General features: G+C 43.1%; 1 protein-coding gene across 3 annotated transcripts in view; it reads left to right on the top strand.

Annotated features, from left to right (window-relative positions):
- The window catches only part of frmd5a (FERM domain containing 5a), a 129,553-nt gene that overhangs the window by 792 nt on the left and 103,626 nt on the right, over window positions 1-25,135 (top strand). The window lies entirely within an intron of this gene.

The raw sequence follows: 25,135 nt of genomic DNA, 5'->3' as shown, positions 1-25,135 counted from the left end.
AATGTTAGACTAAAAGATAATAATTTCAAACCTTGCTTACGTTTGTATACGATCACGTGTCTCTCTATTATGAGTGAGAATACTTGCGAACAGATTTCTTAAATAACAATTACTCGGAGCTGAGCTCCTTGTGTTTTTCCAGTCTATTATGTCAAACAATAATACAAATAATATTTGTATTTCTTTTTTGCTCAGAAAATTTGGGGGCCAAATAAAACCACCTGCGGATCACTTGCAGGCAGTTGGGAACTCTGGTTCCCTATGCCATCTGACTTGATGCACCTAGAGCAGGGTTTCCCAAACTCAGTCCTTGGGCCTTCATGGGTGTACTTTAGTTTTTTCCCCCTAGCACTACACAGCTGATTCAAATAATCAAAGCTTGATGATGAGTTCATTATTTGAGTTGGCTGTGTAGTGCTAGGGGGAAAATGTGCACCCAGGGGGGCCTCAGGATGGAGTTTGGGAAACCCTGACATAGAGGATGTCCTATAGGTAACTGTACGTCCGACGTGGATTATCTGTATGATAATCCACCAGCCACATGACCTTATTGGCGTTTTTGTTGCTGACATAGGCTAAACATGGCAAAAAGGAAATGGTTTATAACAGACACATAATCTAGCCTACTAGTGGAATTGTTATTTTTCACTATCATGACAGCGCTGGAAGTAGGGGTTTGAAAAGTGATCAACAGTTTTCATGTTTTATATTTGAATCTGTCAACAGTTTTAAGAGTTCCATGTTATTATTACTCAAATAGGATTTTATTGTTGCTCAAGAGCAATTTGTTTACTGAAATGGTTATGAGCATGTATATAGTTCACTACTATATGTAGACATAGAATTATAATAAAACAAGTTATGTTTTGTCGAAAGTAAAGTGAGATACATTTCCTGTAGAAATCAAAGTGAGATTGATTTCCTGTAAGGGAAGATAGGAAGGAGTATGGTGTTTGTTTCTTTTTATTTTGTTTGCTGCTAGTCTTGCTTTGATGTATCCGTCATTTTATCTTCAGCCTGAAATAAAGGTAGGGGAGAGGGTCGATCAGAATCAATTACAGTATGTTTGTGTGTGTATTCATCTGTGGATCATCGTTCCCCAGAAGTTAGTGGGGAGAGCTGTCTCCTGGACTGAGGAAATCCCTAGAGGGCTCCTACTATTTTTAACACATTGAGACATTCAACAAATCTTGTAGAGGGAAAAATGATTAAGGTTTAGGGACACCTGTATGATGCAATGAAATGTTAAAGCTGCAGTCCTTGTTTCTGTTTTTTTGCTGAAACATTTCCCTTTTGGTTGCATGCATCTCTGTTGGAAATATATTTAAAATAAAATTGTATTTGTCACATGCGCCGAATACAACAGGTGTAGACCTTACAGTGAAATGCTTACTTACAAGCCCTTAACAACAATGCAGTTTTAAGAAAAATACCTAAAAAACAAAGAAATAAAAGTAACAAATCTACAAACAAATTGTAAATTAAAGAGCAGCGATAAAATAACAATAGCGAGGCTATATACAGGGGGTACCGGTACACAGTCAATGTCTGGGGGCACCGGTTAGTCGAGGTAATTGAGGTAATATATCAATGTGGGTAGAGTTATTAAAGTGACTTATGCATAGATAATAACAGAGAGTAGCAGCAGCGTAAAATATGGTGGTTGGGGTAATGCAAGTAGTCTGGGTAGCCATTTGATTAGATGTTCAGTAGTCTTATGGCTTTTAGGGTAGAAGCTGTTTTGAAGCCTCTTGGACCTAGACTTGGTGTGCGGTAGCAGAGAGAACAGTCTATGACTAGGATGGCTGGAGTCTTTGACAATTTTTAGGGCCTTCCTCTGACACCACCTGGTATAGAGTTCCTGGATGGCAGGAAGCTTGGCCCCAGTGATGTACTGGGCCACACGCACTACCCTCTGTAGTGCCTTGCAGTCGGAGGCCTAAGAGTTGCCATACCAGGCAGTGATGCAACCAGTCAGGATGCTATCGATAGTGCAGCTGTAGAATCTTTTCGCTCTAGAGTTGATGATTTGAGATAGAATCTCAGAGCTCCAGGAGAGTGAGAGTGATTTCAGAAGGCCCATCTTGTAAACAGGCCACATGCTAGCCCTTGTATTCCTGCTAGTGCCTTGAGGCTGAGCTGAAGTCATGGGGGTGAGGAGTGATGAAGCAGAAAGTGTCTGCCTATTCTCTGCTCTGGCAGTCTGGACTGGAGTAGAGGCTGGCTACTTCTTTTGTTCTTTCTCGACCTGACTGCAGTTCGGTGTCGTTACCGACTTCAGTGGGCAAATGCTCATCTTTGATGGCCACTCACGCTGGAGAAGTGTGTTCTTCACGGATTAATCTTGGTTTCAACAGTACCGGTGTCGTGTGGGGAAGCGGTTTGCTGATGTTAATGTTGTGAACAGAGGGCCCCATGGTGAAGGTGGAGTTATGGTATGGGAAGGCATAAGCTATGGGTAACGAACACAATTGCATTTTATTAATGTCAATTTAAATGCACAGAGATACCGTGACGTTATCATTGTCGTGATCATTGTCGAGATCATGTCGAGATCATGGCCCACTGTCGTGCCATTCATCTGCCGCCATCACCTCATGTTTCAGCATGAAAATGCACAGCCTCATGTTGCAAGGACCTGTACACAATTCCTGGAAGCTGAAAATGTCCCAGTTCTTCCATGGCCTGCATACTCATCAAACATGTCACCCATTGATCATGTTTGGGATGCTCTGGATCGACAGCATGTTTCAGTTCCGGCCAATATCCAGCAACTTCAAACAGCCATTGAAGACGAGTGGGACAACATTCCACAGGCCACAATCAACAGCCTGATCAACTCTATGCGAAGGAGATGTGTCGCGCTGCATGAGGAAAATGTTGGTCACACCAGATACTGGCGCGTTTTCTGATCCAAGCCCCTACCTTTTTTTAAAGGTATCTGTGACCACAGATAGATGCATATCATGTGAAATCCATACATTAGGGCCTAATAAATGTATTTCAATTTACTGGTTTCTTTAAATGAACTGAACTATAACTGCGTTTATATTTTTGTTCAGTGTACATGTTAACTGCCCAAATTATTGGATGGCCTACCAAAAATGTAGGATTTTTTTACTGCACTGCGTACGTGTGGACCAAAAAGTCATGCAGTGAGGAATTACAATCTTCAGAGAATGTTTTTCTAATTTATCTGCAGATAGTCGTTGTCTGAAGCAGTAGTAATCGTGTGACAGTCAGGGAGACAAATGAACAGCTCTTTCACAGATGTGATTTGTTTCCTGACATTCACCAAAAATAGCAGTTCAAAAAGATCTAGTGATGATGTGGCTAGGGCAGGGGTTCCCAAACTTTTTTGGCCCACGACCCTATTTTGATATCTGAAAATGATCACAACACCAACCATGTGAAAAAAATTATGTAATTAACAGCCAATGTTTACTTTTTTATTTGCGGCTATTGCAGTCAATTGAAAAACATTCTAACAGTATTTCTGATTGTCTTCTCAACTCACCATTAACCATCACATACGTTTAATGTGGGGCTATGACAGTCAATCGCAAATTACTTGACATAATGTATCTCACCACCATTATAGAGATGGGTGTGCGTGATGCGAGGTCAAATCATAAGGTCAGTCAGTGATCATCAGGTCAGAAAGTCGGAGCTCTAGAAAGAGGCCCGAGTTCACGAGTTGGAATTCCGAGTTGGATAACCATTCAAAACTATTTTTCCCAGTCGGAGCTAGTTTTATTCAGAGTTCCCCTATTGTCTTGAACGCACTGAAGTCGTAAGTCCGAGATTTCCGAGTTCCGAGTTCCCAGTTATTTTGAACGCCGCATTAATGCTCAGATGTAGACGGCAGGGTATTATTCCCTTTGAGTCAGAAACCAAAACACCTCCGTAGTGACCCGTGAATGCTTTGTCTGCATCATTCGGTCACATAACAGCTCGATCAGCTGTTCGATTTCACTTACCGGCATGTCTTCTGAGCCAGAATCACAGTCAAATGGATTGGAAAGTAGGTCCCAAAGCGCTATTCCAAGCATTGGAGGTGAGCAGTCATCACTTGTGTGGGACCCTTACTGATGCTGTTTCTGTTAGAAACATGCACAGCCGATGGAAGGGGGGGGCATGGTTTGCTTTTGGAAGACTCCAATAAGAATTCTTTCCTCTGATCTGAATCCACTGATCCGGTTACTCATCTGTAGAATGTTTTTGTAGCCCTGCCTGCTTGGATTGAGTTCATTCAGTTTATCATATGTCTGTAATATAGGCAAGGAGACACATTTTCTTACACAGAAAGTCAACCAAGTCTTCTTTTTTTTACCTCCATTGTGAATGACAACAGTTCCTCTCTCAATGCGAAAAATCTTTTCAACACTCCCCATCGATAACCACCAAGCCTCAGTGTGAAATAGAACATTGTCATGCTGTCATGGGCTCCCGAGTGGTGCAGTGGTCTAAGACAATGCATCCCAGTGCAAGAGGCATCACTGCAGTATCTTGTTCATATCCAGGCTGCATCACATCCGGCCGTGATTGGGCGGTGCACAATTGGCCCAGTGTCGTCCGGGGTAGGCCGTCATTGTAAGTAAGAATTTGTCTTGCCTAGTTAAATTTAAAAAATGCTCTGATCCCATATCTCCACATACTTTTCTGAACAAGTGTGCGCGCAGTGGATGTTGTTTACAACCTAAGTTACCTGCTGCAGTATATAGTTCTGTGTTCAGCTCTTTTGCCGTCAGTTGCTCTCCGTGTATCATACAATGCGTCCATATGGCAGAGGGAGACACATTCATAATGGATTCAAATGCAACAGTCAAGTGTGACCTTTTCACATGATCTAAGGATGCTCTCTGGTTGAATTTTAGATTTGAATAATTTTCATTTGGCTTTTTAAGGTTAACCATATTCCAAGGATTTTGAGATACAATGACGATATTATAATATGTATATTTTTGTATATATACAGTGTGGCAAAAAAGTATTTAGTCAGCCACCAATTGTGCAAGTTCTCCCACTTAAAAAGATGAGTGAGGCCTGTAATTTTCATCATAGGTACATTTCAACTATGTGATTTTCTCCAGAAAATCACATTGTAGGATTTTTAATGAATATATTTGCAAATTATGGTGGAAAATAAGTATTTGGTCAATAACAAAAGTTTATCTCAATACTTTGTTATATATCCTTTGTTGGCAATGACAGAGGTCAAACGTTTTCTGTAAGTCTTCACAAGGTTTTCACACACTGTTGCTGGTATTTTGGCCCATTCCTCCATGCAGATCTCCTCTAGAGCAGTGATGTTTTGGGGCTGTTGCTGGGCAACACGAACTTTCAACTCCCTCCAAAGATTTTCTATGGGGTTGAGATCTGGAGACTGGCTAGGCCACTCCAGGACCTTGAAATGCTTCTTACGAAGCCACTCCTTCGTTGCCCGGGCGGTGTGTTTGGGATCATTGTCATGCTGAAAGACCCAGCCACGACCCATCTACAATGCTCTTACTGAGGGAAGGAGGTTGTTGGCCAAGATCTCGCGATACATGGCCCCATCCATCCTCCCCTCAATACGGTGCAGTCGTTCTGTCCCCTTTGCAGAAAAGCATCCCCAAAGAATGATGTTTCCACCTCCATGCTTCACGGTTGGGATGGTGTTCTTGGGGTTGTACTCATCCTTCTTCTTCCTCCAAACACGGCGAGTGGAGTTTAGACCAAAAAGCTCTATTTTTGTCTCATCAGACCACATGACCTTCTCCCATTCCTCCTCTGGATCATCCAGATGGTCATTGGCAAACTTCAGACGGGCCTGGACATGCGCTGGCTTGAGCAGGGGGACCTTGCGTGCGCTGCAGGATTTTAATCCATGACGGCATAGTGTGTTACTAATGGTTTTCTTTGAGACTGTGGTCCCAGCTCTCTTCAGGTCATTGACCAGGTCCTGCCGTGTAGTTCTGGGCTGATCCCTCACCTTCCTCATGATCATTGATGCCCCACGAGGTGAGATCTTTCATGGAGCCCCAGACCGAGGGTGATTGACCGTCATCTTGAACTTCTTCCATTTTCTAATAATTGCGCCAACAGTTGTTGCCTTCTCACCAAGCTGCTTGCCTATTGTCCTGTAGCCCATCCCAGCAGGTCTACCATTTTATCCCTGATGTCCTTACACAGCTCTCTGGTCTTGGCCATTGTGGAGAGGTTGGAGTCTGTTTGATTGAGTGTGTGGACAGGTGTCTTTTATACAGGTAACGAGTTCAAACAGGTGCAGTTAATACAGCTAATGAGTGGAGAACAGGAGGGCTTCTTAAAGAAAAACTAACAGGTCTGTGAGAGCCGGAATTCTTACTGGTTGGTAGGTGATCAAATACTTATGTCATGCAATAAAATGCAAGTGAATTAGTTAAAAATCATACAATGTGATTTTCTGGATTTTTGTTTTAGATTCCGTCTCTCACAGTTGAAGTGTACCTATGATTAAAATGACAGACCTCTACATGCTTTGTAAGTAGGAAAACCTGCAAAATCGGCAGTGTATCAAATAGTTGTTCTCCCCACTGTATGTATTTTTTCAGGATTTTGGAAATTCTCCCATGACCACATTTTCATATCCACATGGGGTCGCGACCCCCAGTTTGGGAACCACTGGGCTAGGGAATAATACACCTGACTTGCCATGCCAGTGGAGGTCCAGAGAGCATGTTCCTCATTTAATTCTTCCTCTGCCCTTTCTCCGAGGCTGCTAGCCTGCCAAAGACACCCAGGATTCCAGGACACCTAGACTGGAATCAGGAAGCAGTGAAAGGCGTAACTAGGTCACTCTCTCTCTCTCTCTCTCTCTCTCTCTCTCTCTCTCTCTCTCTCTCTCTCTCTCTCTCTCTCTCTCTCTCTCTCTCTCTCTCTCTTTCTCTCACTTCTTTCACCTGCTCACTTTTGCGCATATCCTATTCCCACTGTGTGTTGAAATTCCCCTGGGGACCCTGTTTTCATTACACTCTGATCCCTTCCCTAAACTGTTTAACAAATTCAGAGTTGCCTCTGGAGCAGGATGGCCTCCTTCCTTTGACATCTACAATGCACAGGTGGGCCATTACAGCCTCCACTATCATCATCTTCAGAAAATACTGTGCCAAAACCAGGGAAGAGAAAGTCCTTAACACATAGATGGGAAAAGTACTGTATCTGTCTTAATGCATGACCGTAAGTTTTACTCCAATGAATTATGGATCTTTCCTCTATATTTGTGGGATGAGAAAGTGAGGGCTCAACATTATACATCCCTGTAGTTTGATTGAAGCCGCTGCCATCCCCCTATCCCCATAATCTCAAAATCTCGACCCGAGGGTCTGGTTTCAATGACAGACTCTTTAGGCATAAAGGAACTACGTCACTGCCCAGGGGCGCAACTTTCACTGGGGACAGGGGGGACATATCCCCCCCCCACATTCTGAAATTGCATATTTGTCCCCCCCCAGTGTTATCATTGGAATGTTATACAAAATGAGGCAACAGTGTGCCTTAGGACCATGCAGACACCTCCGAACGTCGGGTAGGCTGTTTGGAGTGTTTATCCGACTGGGTGAATAAAAAATACCCAAGCTGTATGTGAAAGTAAATTCAGAGTGAGGTTGGGTTTTTGCTCAAAAAATGGAACTAATGGGCCTAGCCCGAACCATGGAAAACAACCCTAGACCATTATTCCTCCTCCAACAAACTTTACAGTTGGCACTATGCATTCGCACAGGTAGCGTTCTCCTGGCATCCGCCAAATCCAGATTTGTCCGTCGGACTGCCAGATGGTGAAGCGTTATTCATCATTCCAGACAACGTTTCCACTGCTCCAGAGTCCAATTGTGGCTGTCAGGCCATGGAGACCCATTTCATGAAGCTCCCAATGAACAGTTATTGTGCTGACGTTGCTTCCAGAGGCAGTTTGGAACTCGGTAGTGAGTGTTGCATATGAGGACAGACGATTTTTACGCGCCACGCGCTTCAGCACTCGGCGATCCCATTCTGTGAGCTTGTGTGGCCTACCACTTCACGGCTGAGCCGTTGTTGCTCCTAGACATTTTCACTTCACAATAACTGCACTTACAGTTGACCGGGGTAGCTCTAGCAGGGCAGGCATTTGATGACCTGACTTGTTGGAAAGGTGGCATCCTATGACGGTGCCATGTTTAAAGTCACTGAGCTCTTCAGTACAGGCCACTCTACTTCCAATGTTTGTCTATGTCGATTTTATACACCTGTCAGCAATGGGTGTGGCTGAAATAGCCGAATCCGCTAATTTGAAGGGGTGTCCACATACTTTTGTATATATAGTGTACCATTTTACTATCAACATTGAAACAAGGTCAAATGAAATACGGGTGTTGTGTTTCATTTTACATCCTGGAGCTGTCTAAATGGGAGTCCTTTTTTTGTCCTGTATGATAGACGTGAGAGTGAAAGTAGGCCATGTCTAGACCATGTGTTCTCTCTACCATCATCACAAGCTCTCTGACCTCTCATTGCATGTTTGTAAAGCCCCATTTTTTTGCTGCTACATTAGTGGCTCAATCTTCTCATTGTGTTCAGCTACACTCTCCATTTTGTTACATTTGAGTGCAACGAGGTGCGTTGAAGGTGGATTTCTAATTGCAAACCAATAGCTATCTCTGTCTATATGTGGTTGTTTTTATCCAAGAACACCTTGTATTGCTGTATTGGAGAGGTGTTGTGTCATAGTGTGCTGTTTGCTGGTAAAAATCAACACATCCCAGGAGAATAGTTGTCCAGATGGAGCTAGTCTCAGCGTTGAGGTAGGACTCACAACAGCACAGAACGAAGGCACTTTACTGAGCTGCAATAAAATCAAAGCAGTGTCTTCAGGTCTAAAGCAAGACTTGAACATTATTCTAATTTAGTCCTGTCCAATATATTATTTAAGATCATGAATGGGATTTCTTTGCTCAGGTTGTGTATTCTGTTTGCTGTCCTTTTAAAAGTTTTGTCAAGCCCCTAGGTAAATCTGCATGGCAACACGAAAGCCTTGAGTGCATGTTGCATCGCTGTATCTACAGACTCTGTCCCTGCTTGACACTGGATGGGACTGCTGTACCAGCGGAGCACGTAAAGAACCAAGAAATAAAGGCTGGAAGCAGCAATTATTTTTATAAAACACAGTGCTGGTGTGCTTTTTCCTTAGTAAGTTGCAGCTTCTTGGCTGACGATGGTGTAAATGCCAAGATGTGCAATAGATTGTGTTGGATATGCAGCATACTGTATATATTCAACCAAATCCAGGGAGAGTGTGCATGCTTAAGGCTACTCTGTGTTAAATGTGTGTGTGCATGCGTGTGGGGGTTTGAGCCATCTAGCATTATTTGGCTTTCTCAGAAACTTTATTTCTCAAAGCTCAGGCTTTTCATAGAATAAAAATAGGATGTGCTTTCCACAGTTACCCATGCTTATCAGCCTCATCACTACTCATGAGCTGCATTTAAGAAAGAAGATGCCATTTTGTGGTAAACGGCATAAAATAGCACTTTAAAGTCATATCAGAATACTACATTTTTTAGCCCACATAGAGAAGTTTTTACAGAAACTTTGCTCTTCATTTAGACACAGTTTTGAGTAAAGAGAGCACGTGTGATAGATTCAGTGCTTGAGTCTTGTACAGTCTTTCTCTAATTGGAGGAAGAAACGTGTCATTTCCAGGGAACTCATTGTGTTGTTTATTGTTAATCTGTGTTTTGTTCATACATTTAAATGGTGATTTGATGAAGACCCAGATGGTTGTCAATGGTGCAGCACACCTTCCCACACCAATAGCTAATTATAGTGTGCGTTAGTCATGGTGTTATAGTATATGTTTTGTATTTTTGTATTGCACTTACGTGAGCTTTCAGACCAGAATGTGTTTAAGACTATATTATCTAATTTAAACCAATGTAGTTCGGTTTGGAGTCTGAATCTGATAATGTGTTGGGAATAGTTTTTAAAGAATGAACTGCTGGAAATATTGAATAGAATTCCATGGAGGATAATTGAGATAGATACTCTCATTTTCAGTTCAGTGGATATTTAAATTGGATCCATTCAGAACTTCCATACAGATAATTAGATTCAGGGAAACTAATTTAGGTTACTCCTAAGTATTTTATTCTGAGATCTTTTCTCTCTTCAGCTCTTTGTGTTAAGTGTCCCAAGCAATGTCATGCTGAGATCTTATCAACATTAGTGACAGATCATTTTTGACCTTGCAAATGTGGGATCTTTACTGTAGCTAGCACTGAATAATCCAATAAGCCTGTGGTGAGACAATATTGGATGATTGGATGATTCCATGCAAAAACTGCCCTGTAAAGAGAAGCATTGAAGCTTCTCTTCTCTTAAAGAAAAGCAGGACTGAAAGGTTTGGGAACATTTTCACAAGATGGTGCTGCACAGACTGTCCTGGTGATACGGCACTCAGGGGGACAGGGGGGGTTCCATTTAAACATTCAGCTGTTGCTACGGTGACTCCTAACACGGCCAAAATGTGAGATCACTTTAGTCAGGATATCCCAAGGCAATGCAGAAGCTCCAACAATGGACAAACTGTAGCTACTCACAGTGTAACAGATAAGATAAGGTTATTTAGTCCCTGAATGTTATTGGAGCATACTGGTGATGAGGTCACTAATCCCACTTACTACTACACCACAGTCCTGTCCAACTATTCCCCTGACCCAGTTTTCCAGTTCCCCTCTCCCCCACAATGCTGTTCTGAACGTCAAAGACTCCTCTGTACTCCACTCCTTAGAAGCTTTTATGTATCTTACTGTGACACACAGCTTTTATGGACTTAGATGAAGAATATCTAATTATGATTGAAAATGTAATGGTTTCATCATTTTTCACAAACTTTGTGAATATCTAGGTTTTCCCTCTTCACAATGCAGAAAGACTGCATTTAATCAGTGGACACCACTCGTTTTTATTACAACACACCTGTCATAATTGTTTTCTTTACTAAAGTAGAGGTGTATTATTATTTTTGCTAAAGGTACTGCATAGGTGTAAACATAAATTTTTTAGCAAGAGATAGCATTTGTATAGCCTAAGAAAGTAGCAGAAATGCGCAGAAAGTAGTTTTTAATGCATTTTATTGAAGGGAAACAATAAGTCTTGAACTTTTTTGGCAACATAGTGATATTTTCTTATACTGTACAATGAGGAATTCAACTACAAAATACTAGTCTTCTCCCATTTTTTTAACCATTGCCCCCACCCACAAAGTGTATAAACAACAACAATAAATACGAATAAAATAAGATAATAGAAACAAAACAAAAACGTGAAGAACATAAATCAATCAACTCTAATTAGCACATGTAGGACGGTATGCAAGTGTGTGTGCATGGACTTTCCAGATGTATTTCTCACATGTGCAGCACAAAGTATTTATTCTTTCAGAGTTTCTTTGGGGGGCAGAATTGGCATCTCCTCCTCTTGCCTGCCCCAGCTGCAGCCTCAGGTGGATCTGGACAACATTCAGCCCCCTGAACAGCTTACACAAGTGCTGCAGAGGCTGCTGTGCGGGGAAGGCGCTCCCTTCTTTGAATGTGTGGGGTTACAAGTGTCTTTTCCAGCTGCTCCAGGAACACCCTCCTCTTGTTCCACTTATCAGGCATCCAGGTAAGGTTGATCTTGTTCCATATCACGAAGGCATTGTATGAGGACACATCAATGATGTTATGGAAGATGACCAGCGGGCAGTCATCCTCCTGCAGCTGTAAGTTCCAATCATCTTGTCCAGGTTGTCCACGCCTCCTTTGTTGTGGTTGTAGTCCAGGATGATGGCTGGCTCAGGAGGACCACATACTTGTTCCTCTTTGGGAGGTAAGAAACTAGAGTGGTGGTGGGGAGTGAAGGCAAACTTTGATGAGAAGGCCTCTCTCCCCCTTGTTGCGAGAAATGCAGGGGGGAGCTCAGGCTTGTTCTTTCTAACTATGCCAACCATGGTGGTCTTCCTTTTCAGGACCTGCTGGCTGAGTTCATAAGAGGTGAAGAAATTGTCACACGTGACATTGTGCCCCCTCAGTCCATCTGTCACATCAAGCACAACCCGCATCCCCTGGTTCTTCTCTGGGCCTCCACTGGTCGGCTTCCCTGTGTAGACTTGCATCTTACATTTACATTTACATTTAAGTCATTTAGCAGACGCTCTTATCCAGAGCGACTTACAAATTGGTGCATTCACCTTATGATATCCAGTGGAACAACCACTTTACAATAGTGCATCTAACTCTTTTAAGGGGGAGGGGGGGTTAGGAGGATTACTTTATCCTATCCTAGGTATTCCTTAAAGAGGTGGGGTTTCAGGTGTCTCCGGAAGGTGGTGATTGACTCCGCTGACCTGGCGTCGTGAGGGAGTTTGTTCCACCATTGGGGTGCCAGAGCAGCGAACAGTTTTGACTGGGCTGAGCGGGAACTGTACTTCCTCAGAGGTAGGGAGGCGAGCAGGCCAGAGGTGGATGAACGCAGTGCCCTTGTTTGGGTGTAGGGCCTGATCAGAGCCTGAAGGTACGGAGGTGCCGTTCCCCTCACAGCTCCGTAGGCAAGCACCATGGTCTTGTAGCGGATGCGAGCTTCAACTGGAAGCCAGTGGAGAGAGCGGAGGAGCGGGGTGACGTGAGAGAACTTGGGAAGGTTGAACACCAGACGGGCTGCGGCGTTCTGGATGAGTTGTAGGGGTTTAATGGCACAGGCAGGGAGCCCAGCCAACAGCGAGTTGCAGTAATCCAGACGGGAGATGACAAGTGCCTGGATTAGGACCTGCGCCGCTTCCTGTGTGAGGCAGGGTCGTACTCTGCGAATGTTGTAGAGCATGAACCTACAGGAACGGGTCACCGCCTTGATGTGAGTTGAGAACGACAGGGTGTTGTCCAGGATCACGCCAAGGTTCTTAGCGCTCTGGGAGGAGGACACAATGGAGTTGTCAACCGTGATGGCGAGATCATGGAACGGGCAGTCCTTCCCCGGGAGGAAGAGCAGCTCCGTCTTGCCGAGGTTCAGCTTGAGGTGGTGATCCGTCATCCACACTGATATGTCTGCCAGACATGCAGAGATGCGATTCGCCACCTGGTTATCAGAGGGGGGAAAGGAGAAGATTAATTGTGTGTCGTCTGCATAGCAATGATAGGAGAGGCCATGTGAGGATATGACAGAGCCAAGTGACTTGGTGTATAGCGAGAATAGGAGAGGGCCTAGAACAGAGCCCTGGGGGACACCAGTGGTGAGAGCACGTGGTGCGGAGACAGATTCTCGCCACGCCACCTGGTAGGAGCGACCTGTCAGATAGGACGCAATCCAAGCGTGGGCCGCGCCGGAGATGCCCAGCTCGGAGAGGGTGGAGAGGAGGATCTGATGGTTCACAGTATCAAAGGCAGCCGATAGGTCTAGAAGGATGAGAGCAGAGGAGAGAGAGTTAGCTTTAGCAGTGCGGAGCGCCTCCGTGACACAGAGAAGAGCAGTCTCAGTTGAATGACTAGTCTTGAAACCTGACTGATTTGGATCAAGAAGGTCATTCTGAGAGAGATAGCAGGAGAGCTGGCCAAGGACGGCACGTTCAAGAGTTTTGGAGAGAAAAGAAAGAAGGGATACTGGTCTGTAGTTGTTGACATCGGAGGGATCGAGTGTAGGTTTTTTCAGAAGGGGTGCAACTCTCGCTCTCTTGAAGACGGAAGGGACGTAGCCAGCGGTCAAGGATGAGGTGATGAGCGAGGTGAGGTAAGGGAGAAGGTCTCCGGAAATGGTCTGGAGAAGAGAGGAGGGGATAGGGTCAAGCGGGCAGGTTGTTGGGCGGCCGGCCGTCACAAGACGCGAGATTTCATCTGGAGAGAGAGGGGAGAAAGAGGTCAAAGCACAGGGTAGGGCAGTGTGAGCAGAACCAGCGGTGTCGTTTGACTTAGCAAACGAGGATCGGATGTCGTCGACCTTCTTTTCAAAATGGTTGACGAAGTCATCCGCAGAGAGGGAGGAGGGGGGAGGAGGGGGAGGAGGATTCAGGAGGGAGGAGAAGGTGGCAAAGAGCTTCCTAGGGTTAGAGGCAGATGCTTGGAATTTAGAGTGGTAGAAAGTGGCTTTAGCAGCAGAGACAGAAGAGGAGAATGTAGAGAGGAGGGAGTGAAAGGATGCCAGGTCCGCAGGGAGGCGAGTTTTCCTCCATTTCCGCTCGGCTGCCCGGAGCCCTGTTCTGTGAGCTCGCAGTGAGTCGTCGAGCCACGGAGCAGGAGGGGAGGACCGAGCCGGCCTGGAGGATAGGGGACATAGAGAGTCAAAGGATGCAGAAAGGGAGGAGAGGAGGGTTGAGGAGGCAGAATCAGGAGATAGGTTGGAGAAGGTTTGAGCAGAGGGAAGACATGATAGGATGGAAGAGGAGAGAGTAGCGGGGGAGAGAGAGCGAAGGTTGGGACGGCGCGATACCATCCGAGTAGGGGCAGTGTGGGAAGTGTTAGATGAGAGCGAGAGGGAAAAGGATACAAGGTAGTGGTCGGAGACTTGGAGGGGAGTTGCAGTGAGATTAGTGGAAGAACAGCATCTAGTAAAGATGAGGTCAAGCGTATTGCCTGCCTTGTGAGTAGGGGGGGAAGGTGAGAGGGTGAGGTCAAAAGAGGAGAGGAGTGGAAAGAAGGAGGCAGAGAGGAATGAGTCAAAGGTAGACGTGGGGAGGTTAAAGTCACCCAGAACTGTGAGAGGTGAGCCATCCTCAGGAAAGGAACTTATCAGGGCGTCAAGCTCATTGATGAACTCTCCAAGGGAACCTGGAGGGCGATAAATGATAAGGATGTTAAGCTTGAAAGGGCTGGTAACTGTGACAGCATGGAATTCAAAGGAGGCGATAGACAGATGGGTCAGGGGAGAAAGAGAGAATGTCCACTTGGGAGAGATGAGGATCCCAGTGCCACCGCCCCGCTGACCAGAAGCTCTCGGGGTGTGCGAGAACACGTGGGCAGACGAGGCGAGAGCAGTAGGAGTAGCAGTGTTGTCAGTGGTAATCCATGTTTCCGTCAGTGCCAAGAAGTCGAGGGACTGGAGGGACGCATAGGCTGAGATGAACTCTGCCTTGTTGGCCGCAGATCGGCAGTTCCAGAGGCTGCCGGAGACCTGGAACTCCACGTGGGTCGTGCGCGCTGGAACCACCAGGTTAGAATGGCAGCGGCCACGCTGTGTGAAGCGTTTGTATGGTCTGTGCAGAGAGGAGAGAAGAGGGATAGACAGACACATAGTTGACAGGCTACAGAAGAGGCTACGCTAATGCAAAGGAGATTAGAATGACAAGTGGACTACACGTCTCGAATGTTCAGGAAGTAAGCTTACGTTGCAAAAATAAAATAAAATCTTATTGACTAAAATGATATAGTACTGCTGGCGGTGAAGTAGGCTGGCTAGCAGTGGCTGCGTTGTTGACTTTGTTTGAACGTGTAGCTGGCTAGGTAACCTCTAACTGGCTAGGTAACCTCGACAATTTCTCAAAACTACACAATTATCTTGGATACAAGGACAGCAAAGACAACTATGTAGCTAGCTAACACTACGCTAATCAAGTCGTTCCGTTGTAATGTAAGTTGTAATGTGAGTTTCTACAGTGCTGCTATTCGGTAGAAGTTGGCTAGCTAGCAGTGTTAGCTAGCAGTGTTGACTAGGTAGGAGACGGCAGCGCAGCGCGGCGGACGAAAATAGCTGGCTAGTTAACCGAATAATTACTCTAACCAACTCTAAGCTACACAATTATCTTAGATACAAAGATAGCAAAGACAACTATGTAGCCAGCTAACACTACACTAATCAAGTCGTTCCGTTGTAATGTAATCGTTTCTCCAGTGCTGCTATGCTGCTATTCGGTGGCTAGCTGGCTAGCTAGCAGTGTTGACTACGTTACGTTACGAAAATAGCTGGCTAGTTAACCGAATAATTACTCTAACCAACTCTAAGCTACACAATTATCTTAGATACAAAGATAGCAAAGACAACTATGTAGCCAGCTAACACTACACTAATCAAGTCGTTCCGTTGTAATGTAATCGTTTGTCCAGTGCTGCTATGCTGCTATGCTGCTATTCGGTGGCTAGCTGGCTAGCTAGCAGTGTTGACTACGTTACGTTACGACGAAAATAGCTGGCCAGCGAACCTCAATAACTACACAATTATCTTTGATACAAAGACGGCTATGTAGCTAGCTAAGATCAAACAAATCAAACCGTTGTACTGTAATGAAAATTAAAATGGTAAAACTACCTGTGGAGCGAAGCGGAATCTTCCAAGCGTAGCTGGATTGTGCATTACAGGCCACCCATATCTTGATGCCATACTTTGCTGGCTTGCTGGGCATATACTGCCGGAAAGTACAGCGACCTTTTGACAAAAGAGATCAGTAATTAGTATTAGTGTCACAGAAAACAATCACATAAATCAATTATATTACAGCAATACATAATAAAGTTAACAGTGAAAATCACTTACATTACAGATATGAAAATACAAATTTACCTCTGAATGGAACCAGTTGCTCATCAACTGTTACTTCACGCCCAGGGTTGTAGAGGTATGGCAGACGCTCCACCCACTTCTCCCAGACCTCTCTTATGGCCACCAGTTTGTCTCTCACACATCTTGCAGGTCTTGACTCACAGTTATCAAATCGTAGCATTCTTGAGAAAGTGTGAAAGACTTTCAGTGGCATCGTGGCACGGAAAATTGCCCTTCCACTCTGCATCCCAGAGACTACATGTAGCCTCGCCTCGGGACCTATACACACCCGCTAAGATTAGCAGCCCTATGTAGGCACGCAGGTCAATCTCGTCCATAAAGTCTCCATCTTTACGGAAACCCTCAACATTTGTCATCTCCAGGATGATTTTTTCGATGGCTGGTGTGATGAACATGTGTAATGTGGGTAGCCTAGTGGTTGGAGCGTTGGACTAGTAACCGAAAGGTTGCAATATCGAATCCCCGTGCTGACAAGGTAAAAATCTGTCATTCTGCCCCTGAACAAGGCAGTTAACCCACTGTTCCTAGGCTGTAATTGAAAATAAGAATTTGTTCTTAACTGGCTTGCCAAGTTAAATAAAGGTAAAGTAAAAAATGTTGAGGTGATGTCCTGGGCATGGGCAACTGCATGTCTTGTGGGCCCTGGGGTCATCTTTCTGACATTTTGTGCTGCCATCCTGCCCTGGTTGTCATATGGTCACAGGGACCATGTTATTTAGCTGTTCTTTGACAAAAATGTCTCTCTTTCAGCTTGGGGGATTTCATCTGATGCATCATGCTTTGGGTTGTATTCTTCCCCATCTTCTTCTTCAGATACCCCCTCTTCTAAATCATTGTGCTCTGGTTCCTCCTGGACATCTGAAATAAATTAGATCTACGACCTGTTGGGCACTGAAATGTGCACTCATGGCTTCAGCAAAGAGAGAACTGGGGGGACTGTCATCTGCAGCACCTTTATAGTATCTGACTGCATTCCCCATTAGTAAACAATGCTTTCAAGAAATGTTTATTTTGTCTGAAATTTTGTTTATTTTGTCTGTGAACTTGAGCCACGTGTGGGGTCGTGGAGGGAGATGCTGCACATGCACAAGAAACTTCTAGTTTTGTCTGAGTTCAATCAGAGGCACACAATCTCTATCTCATTGCGTGTGTGTGTGTGTGTGTGTGTGTGTGTGTGTGTGTGTGTGTGTGTGTGTGTGTGTGTGTGTGTGTGTGTGTGTGTGTGTGTGTGTGTGTGTGTGTGTGTGTCTTTGTCTTTGTCTTTGTCTTTGTCTTTGTCTTTGTCTTTGTCTTTGTCTTTGTGCTTTTTGTGGTGTGTAAATTATTTTATAACCGTTAAACATAGTGGCGGGTCATTTCTTACCCTGAAGACAACACAAGGGTTAAGCTTAGAAAACAGACCCTTAAACCCAGACTTGGACCACACACCCACTCCACTGAATAGCAGGCTAGTGATTGCTTTGCAATGCTTGCAGTCAGCCACTGATTCCTTCCAAACCACTCATTGTTGAATTTGTGATTTCCAACTTGTTGTGTAATGTTAATGCCCAATGGCTGATGAGCACGATACGTTTTATCTACAGTTGAAGTCAGAAGTTTACATACACTTCGGTTGGAGTCATTAAAACTCATTTTCAACCACTCCACAAATTTCTTGTTAACAAACTCTAGTTTGGCAAGTCGGTTAGGACATCTACTTTGTGCATGACAAGTAATTTTTCAACAATTGTTTACAGACAGGTTATTTCACTTATAATTCACTGTATCACAATTCCAGTGGGTCAGAAGTTTACATACACTAAGTTGACTGTGCCTTTAACTTATTTGGGCTGCAAGCCCGAAGCCGGGCGCAATATGACAACAGCCACTTCAAGTGCAGGGTGCGAAATTCAAAATATTTTTTTTTAGAAATATTTAACTTTCACACATTAACAAGTCCAATACAGCATTTGAAGGATAAACATCTTGTGAATCCAGCCAACATGTCCGATTTTTAAAATGTTTTACAGCGAAAACACCACGTATATTTATGTTAGCTCACCACCAACTACAAAAAAGGACAGACATTTTTCACAGCACAGGTAGCATGCACAAAACCAACATAACTAACCAAGATCCAACCAAACTAACCAAGAAACAACTTCATCAGATGACAGTCCTATAACATGTTACACAATAAATCTATGTTTTGTTCGAAAAATTTGCATATTTGAGGTATAAATCAGTTTTACATTGCAGCTACCATCACAGCTACCGTCAGAAATAGCACCGAAGCAGCCAGAATAATTACAGACACCAACGTCAAATACCTAAATACTCATCATAAAACATTTCTGAAAAATACATGGTGTACAGCAAATGAAAGATAGGCATCTTGTGATTCCAGCCAATATTTCCGATTTATTAAGTGTTTTACAGCGAAAACACAATATAGCATTATATTAGCTTACCACAATAGCCAGAAACACAAGCCATTTCCCAGCAGCAAAAGTTAGCGATCGTAACAAACCAGCAAAAGATATATAATTTTTGACTAACCTTGATAAGCTTCATCAGATGACAGTCCTATAACATCAGGTTATACATACACTTATGTTTTGTTCGAAAATGTGCATATTTAGAGCTGAAATCAGTGGTTATACATTGTGCTAACGTAGCACCTTTTTCCCACAACGTCCGGATATTTATCTGACACTCACATATTCTGACCAAATAACTATTTATAAACATGACAAAAAAATACATGTTGTATAGGAAATGATAGATACACTAGTTCTTAATGCAATCGCAGTGTTAGAATTCTAAAAATAACTTCATTACGACATAAGGCTTACGTTATGGCGAGAGAGTGCACAAAACCTGGGCGCAAAACTAAAAGTACACAGTTCGACAGATATATGAAATAGCATCATAAAATGGGTCCTACTTTTGATGAGCTTCCATCAGAATGTTGTACAAGAGGTCCTTTGTCGGGAACAATCGTTGTTTGGTTTTAGAACGTCCTTTTTCCCTCTTGAATTAGCAAGCACACTCGCCAAGTGGCGCGAAGCTCTCCTTCCTGAACAAAGGCATACAACGCAACACGCCTAACGTCCCGAATAAATTTCAATAATCTAATAAAACTATATTGAAAAAACATACTTTACGATGATATTGTCACATGTATCAAATAAAATCAAAGCCGGAGATAGTAGTCACCTATAACGACAGCTTTTCAGAAGGCAATTCCAGGTCCATCCTCGCGCTTTCCAGAAAACAGGAAATGGGTGACACGTCATTCCAAGAGGATTTATTCCACCTCAGACCAAGATAAACACCTCATTTCTTCTCTCACTGCCTCTTGACATCTAGTGGAAGGTGTATGACGTGCATGTATACTAATACGTATCATGCCCATTTATAGGCAGGCCCTAGAACAGAGCATCGTTTTCAGACTTTCCACTTCCTGGTCAGGAAGTTTGCTGCCAAATGAGTTCTGTTTTACTCACAGATATAATTCAAACGGTTTTAGAAACTAGAGAGTGTTTTCTATCCAATAGTAATAATAATATGCATATTGTACGAGCAAGAATTGAGTACGAGGCCGTTTGAAATGGGCACCTTTTATCAGAGCTACTCAATACTGCCCCTGCAGCCCAAACAGGTTAAACAGCTTTGAAAATTCCAGAAAATGATGATGTCATGGCTTTAGAAGCTTCTAATAGGCCAATTGACATAATTTGTGTTAATTGGAGGTGTACCTGTGGATGTATTTCAAGGCCTATCTTCAAACTCAGTGCCTCTTTGCTTGACATCATGGGAAAATCAAAAGAAATCAGCCAAGACCTCAGGAAAAAAATGGTAGACCTCCACAAGTCTGGTTCATCCTTGGGAGCAATTTCCAAATGCCTGAAGGTACCACGTTAATCTGTACAAACAATAGTATGCAAGTATAAACACCATGGGACCACGCAGCCGTCATACCGCTCAGGAAGGAGACACGTTCTGTCTCATGGGGATGAACGTACTTTGGTGTGAAAAGTACAAATCAATCTCAGAACAACAGCAAAGGACCTTGTGAAGATGCTGGAGGAAACCGGTACAAAAGTATCTGTATCCACAGTACAACGAGTCCTATATTAACATAACCTGAAAGGCCGATCAGCAAGGAAGAAGCCACTGCTCCAAAACCCCATAAAAAAGCCAGACTACGGTTTGCAACGGCACATGAGGACAAAGATTGTACTTTTTGGAGAAATGTCCTCTGGTCTGATGAAACAAAAATAGAACTGTTTGGCCATAATGAGGCTTGCAAGCCGAAGAACACCATCCCAACCGTGAAGCATGGGGGTAGCAGAATCATGTTGTGGGGGTGCTTTGCTGCAGGAGGGCCTGGTGCACTTCACAAAATAGATGGCATCATGAGATAGGAAGATTATGTGGATATATTGAAGCAACATCTCAAGTCAGGAAGTTGAAGCTTGGTTGCAAATGGGTCTTCCAAATGGACAATGACCCCAAGCACACTTCCAAAGCGTGTGCGAGCAAGGAGGCCTACAAACCTTACTCAGTTACACGAGCTCTGTCAGGAGGAATGGGCCAAAATTCACCCAACTTATTGTGGAAAGCTTGTGGAAGGCTACCTGAAACGTTTGAACCAAGTTAAACAATTTAAAGGCAATGCTACCAAATACTAATTGAGTGTATGTAAACTTCTGACCCACTGGGAATGTGATGAAAGAAATAAAAGCTGAAAAAGAAAAAATTCTCTCCTCTGTTATTCTGACATTTCACATTCTTAAAATAAAGTGGTGATCCTAACTGACTTAAGACAGGGAATTGTTACTAGGATTAAATGTCAGGAATTGTGAAAAACTGAGTTTAAACTTCCGACTTCAACTGTATAATTTCTCTTCATCATTTCTCTTCTTATGACAAGGATTGAAAAGGATTTGCCAGTGGATTGTCGACTTGATCCATGATGATGACTCCTAACTTGCTAGCTAAGATTTTGAATGTTAGATGTTGACATGATGTAATTTTTTTCTGTGGCCAATGACCTTGAGCCTTCTTGGATGGCCTCTTCTAATGTAACTCTATGGCAGCACCCAAGGGGCTTGAACTTTTGAGCTCTCCCCGTATATTTTGCAGTGACGTGATGCGGTGTCCCCATGAGTGACAGAACACCGAGCCAATCACAGCGCAACTAGAGAACATTACCAACCCTTACGCTCCGTATTTTCAGCTAGCTGCCTCACCACCACAGAAAGCACTGAGCTAGACTGAAACACCTGCATTTTGGAGCTGCCTTACTCAAGAAAGCAAAAAAAATACACATTTTGTATGCGGCTTTATGAACTCAGTATATATATTTTACATTGTTTGAAAAATGATATGTGACACGTATCAATGCCAAAATAACATGCAAAACAGGAACAATAGAAATTATAATGTTGACGAGTCGCCACTGGTCATGTGTCAGCTAGTGATGAAGGAGCAGCCACCTATGCTGCCTATTAGGATATGCTGCCTATTAAAGATTCAAATGTTTGCTAGGCCTGAATGTTTTATGAGGAATTAACACCGGAGTACATCGCCACTGTTTACCAGCATCACGACTCAGCTGTGCTCTGATTGGCTAGCTGCACGCTGCGTGGCTACCGCATTCAATGATTACATCACATGGAGTTCCAGTAGAGCAGCACACTGAAGGCAAATCATCCCAGCTCTCTGGATCCCTTTCATGTGTTTTACCTAGGAAAGAAGCAACTTGTCAGCATCACTGTCTGGTTCATAATGGAATCCTCTTTGATGCAGCCTTCCAGGGTTTGGAGGCATCCTTTTTATGGCTGTCTTTGGATGGGATCCCTAACCTCCTTAGGATTTATCACAGTTCTATAGCCCTGATACTCCACTGAATGATATTAGGTTTCCGGAATTCAATAATAAGGGCTTAGTGTGGCGGACAAGCTGCTCAACTAGTCTGTCCCAAATTCACACACTCACAAAAATGACAACTGCCTCTATTTTCCCAGCCAGGTTTGGTACCACTGTGTGGGTGAGTGTTTATGTGCTTTTGGGCGGGTGGCTGAGCGTCTTCTCCCTAGTCCCCAGTGTCTCTTTGTGTGGGCTGGACAGACCGCAGACGAGCAGTCTGTCAGTGTATCGATAACTATTGTACTGTCTGGGCTGTATTGAGTGAGAGAGAAGTCTGAAAAGGGCCAGGGGTGATGCTCCAGCTTGGGATATGAATACTGAACCTCAACGGCTCTACACAGGCCAAATGAACATACCACTATGATAGAGAGAGAATGGGATAGGACCATAGCAAGGCATATAGAGTAAAGGGAGAGAGCCTGTGGCAGGGCTAACAGATTGCACAGCTTGTTGGAGATGTTTATATGCTCCAGTGGCATCAGAAATGCCTAAACACACTGCACTGGAAGCCTCTGAGGGGATTTCTTCAATTTAATTTAACCTTTATTTAACTAGGCAAGTCAGTTAAGAACAAATTCTTATTTACAATTTTACCTTTATTTAACTAGGCAAGTCAGTTAAGAACAAATTCTTATTTACAATTTTACCTTTATTTAACTAGGCAAGTCAGTTAAGAACAAATTCTTATTTACAATTATTTAACTAGGCAAGTCAGTTAAGAACAAATTCTTATTTACAATGACAGCCTAGGAACAGTGGGTTAACTGCCTTGTTCAGGGGCAGAAGCACATATTTGTACCTTGTCAGCTCAGGGATTTGAACTTGCAAACTTTCGGTTACTAGTCCAACACTCTAACCACTCTTCTCTCTGCTCCTGCTGGTCTTTGAGCCTCAGGGCTCTCCACTGCATGAGAGGATCCATCCTTTGTCTGGCTCTCTCCTCTTGAGCCCTGTGCCTCTGAAGACTAATGCGGGAACCAAAGGATGTGCTGATACCACTACACTCAGAGAGACAAACAGCTAGCCGGACTTGATTATTTTATTTTAATTATTTAACTATAGCATGTTGCTGGGATGAAGATGAGTGGTGGTATTCTGAGATGCATGTAGTAGGGACGGGCACCGTTTATAGAATATCTGGATATTTTAAACAGACGTTAGTATTCGATTACTAGAGTGAGTGTTCATCTTTGGAGGAACATTGTAGGTCTATTTTAACAAGGAAAAAGCTTTGTCTAAATTAAATTGAATGATCCTAGTGACATTTTTACCTACAAGGATATACCATGACATTTGACATTCTTAATTTAATAAAACAACAAACTTTTGAATGTAGTTTTTATAATGGTGCGTTGTGCTACTGCTGCTCATTTAACCCTCCAAGTTGCCCTGACATTGGTATGCTATTTTTTCCACTTCAAATGGCAATTTCAGGCGCTCACCTAACAGAGTTTCCACAATACCTGACATGGATCAATGCAAAACACTCACCAGAAAACCTTTTTTGTAACAGAATCAGTTCTTTGTAACAGAATCAGTTCTATTATTAGACTTCTTATTTCTCTGTTGCTTAGTGCTGAACGAATAACAGATATTTTGGTTATTTTTAGGTTTAAAAAAAACTAATTGACCAATGTTGGTTCAATTATTTGAATTCCATTTTGTTAGTTTTTTTTTCTGTGAGCTCAGTGGCACATTGCACTGCAGTTTCTCTAGAGATAAATCAGATCAAGCCCGAACTGTGCAATGTAGTAGGGAGTTGTAGTCTCTAACAGGCCAATGTTCTACATAGTTTAGCACAGAAAGCATGGTAATGAACTACAATGACCATAATCTATTGCCCACCTACTTGTCCGGTCTGTGTTTGTTTTACGCCTGCTACATAAAAGAGACAGAAGAATGTGCAATCAAGAGGGATAGAGAGCAGTTGCTTCACAATGTATCTCTACCTGAAAATAAATTATTGATCATAGTTGATAGTTGATTGATAGTTGGTATACCATATTAACTTTGAAGAACTACTAAATTAGTGATTTTGTCTACAGAGATGATGACTTGGAATGAAATAATAAAGTAATCAAATAAACTAATTTAATATACACAACAACTGAAATATTTTATTAAAGTAAAGTAATGTGAATAAATTATGATTTAATAAGTGATAAGTAGTAATGGGCTGTCACTTCCATCATGGGACTTTTATTAATTGTTTTATTCTGTGATGCAGTATTCAACACGCATAATGCATAGTAAGTTTAAATGATAAAAAAAATATTGAAATCGAAAAACCGTGATTATTTTTTAACAATTGAACCGACCTCAAAAAGCACTAATCGCTCAGCACTACTGTTGCTGTTAGCCAAACTACCAGAGAAAAGCAGCATGTCCGCTGTTTACCTCTGCCATGTGCATTTGCCTCAATCTGATTGGTTGAGAGTCAATAGCAAAAACGATTATATATTTTTTTCTACAATCCGGATATCCAAAGAAATGTCATTGTCACGCCTTGACCTTAGAGATCCTTTTTATGTCTCTATTTTGGTTTGGTCAGGGCGTGAGTTGGGGTGGGCATTCTATGTTTTGTGTTTCTATGATTTTCTATTTCTATGTTTTGGCCGGGTATGGTTCTCAATCAGGGACAGCTGTCTATCGTTGTCTCTGATTGGGAACCATACTTAGGTAGCCTTTTTTCCCACCTGTCTTT

This window comes from Salvelinus alpinus, chromosome 9 (assembly GCF_045679555.1).
Source record: "Salvelinus alpinus chromosome 9, SLU_Salpinus.1, whole genome shotgun sequence".
Lineage (NCBI taxonomy): Eukaryota > Metazoa > Chordata > Actinopteri > Salmoniformes > Salmonidae > Salvelinus > Salvelinus alpinus.
This window is presented reverse-complemented; position numbering and strand designations above follow the sequence as displayed.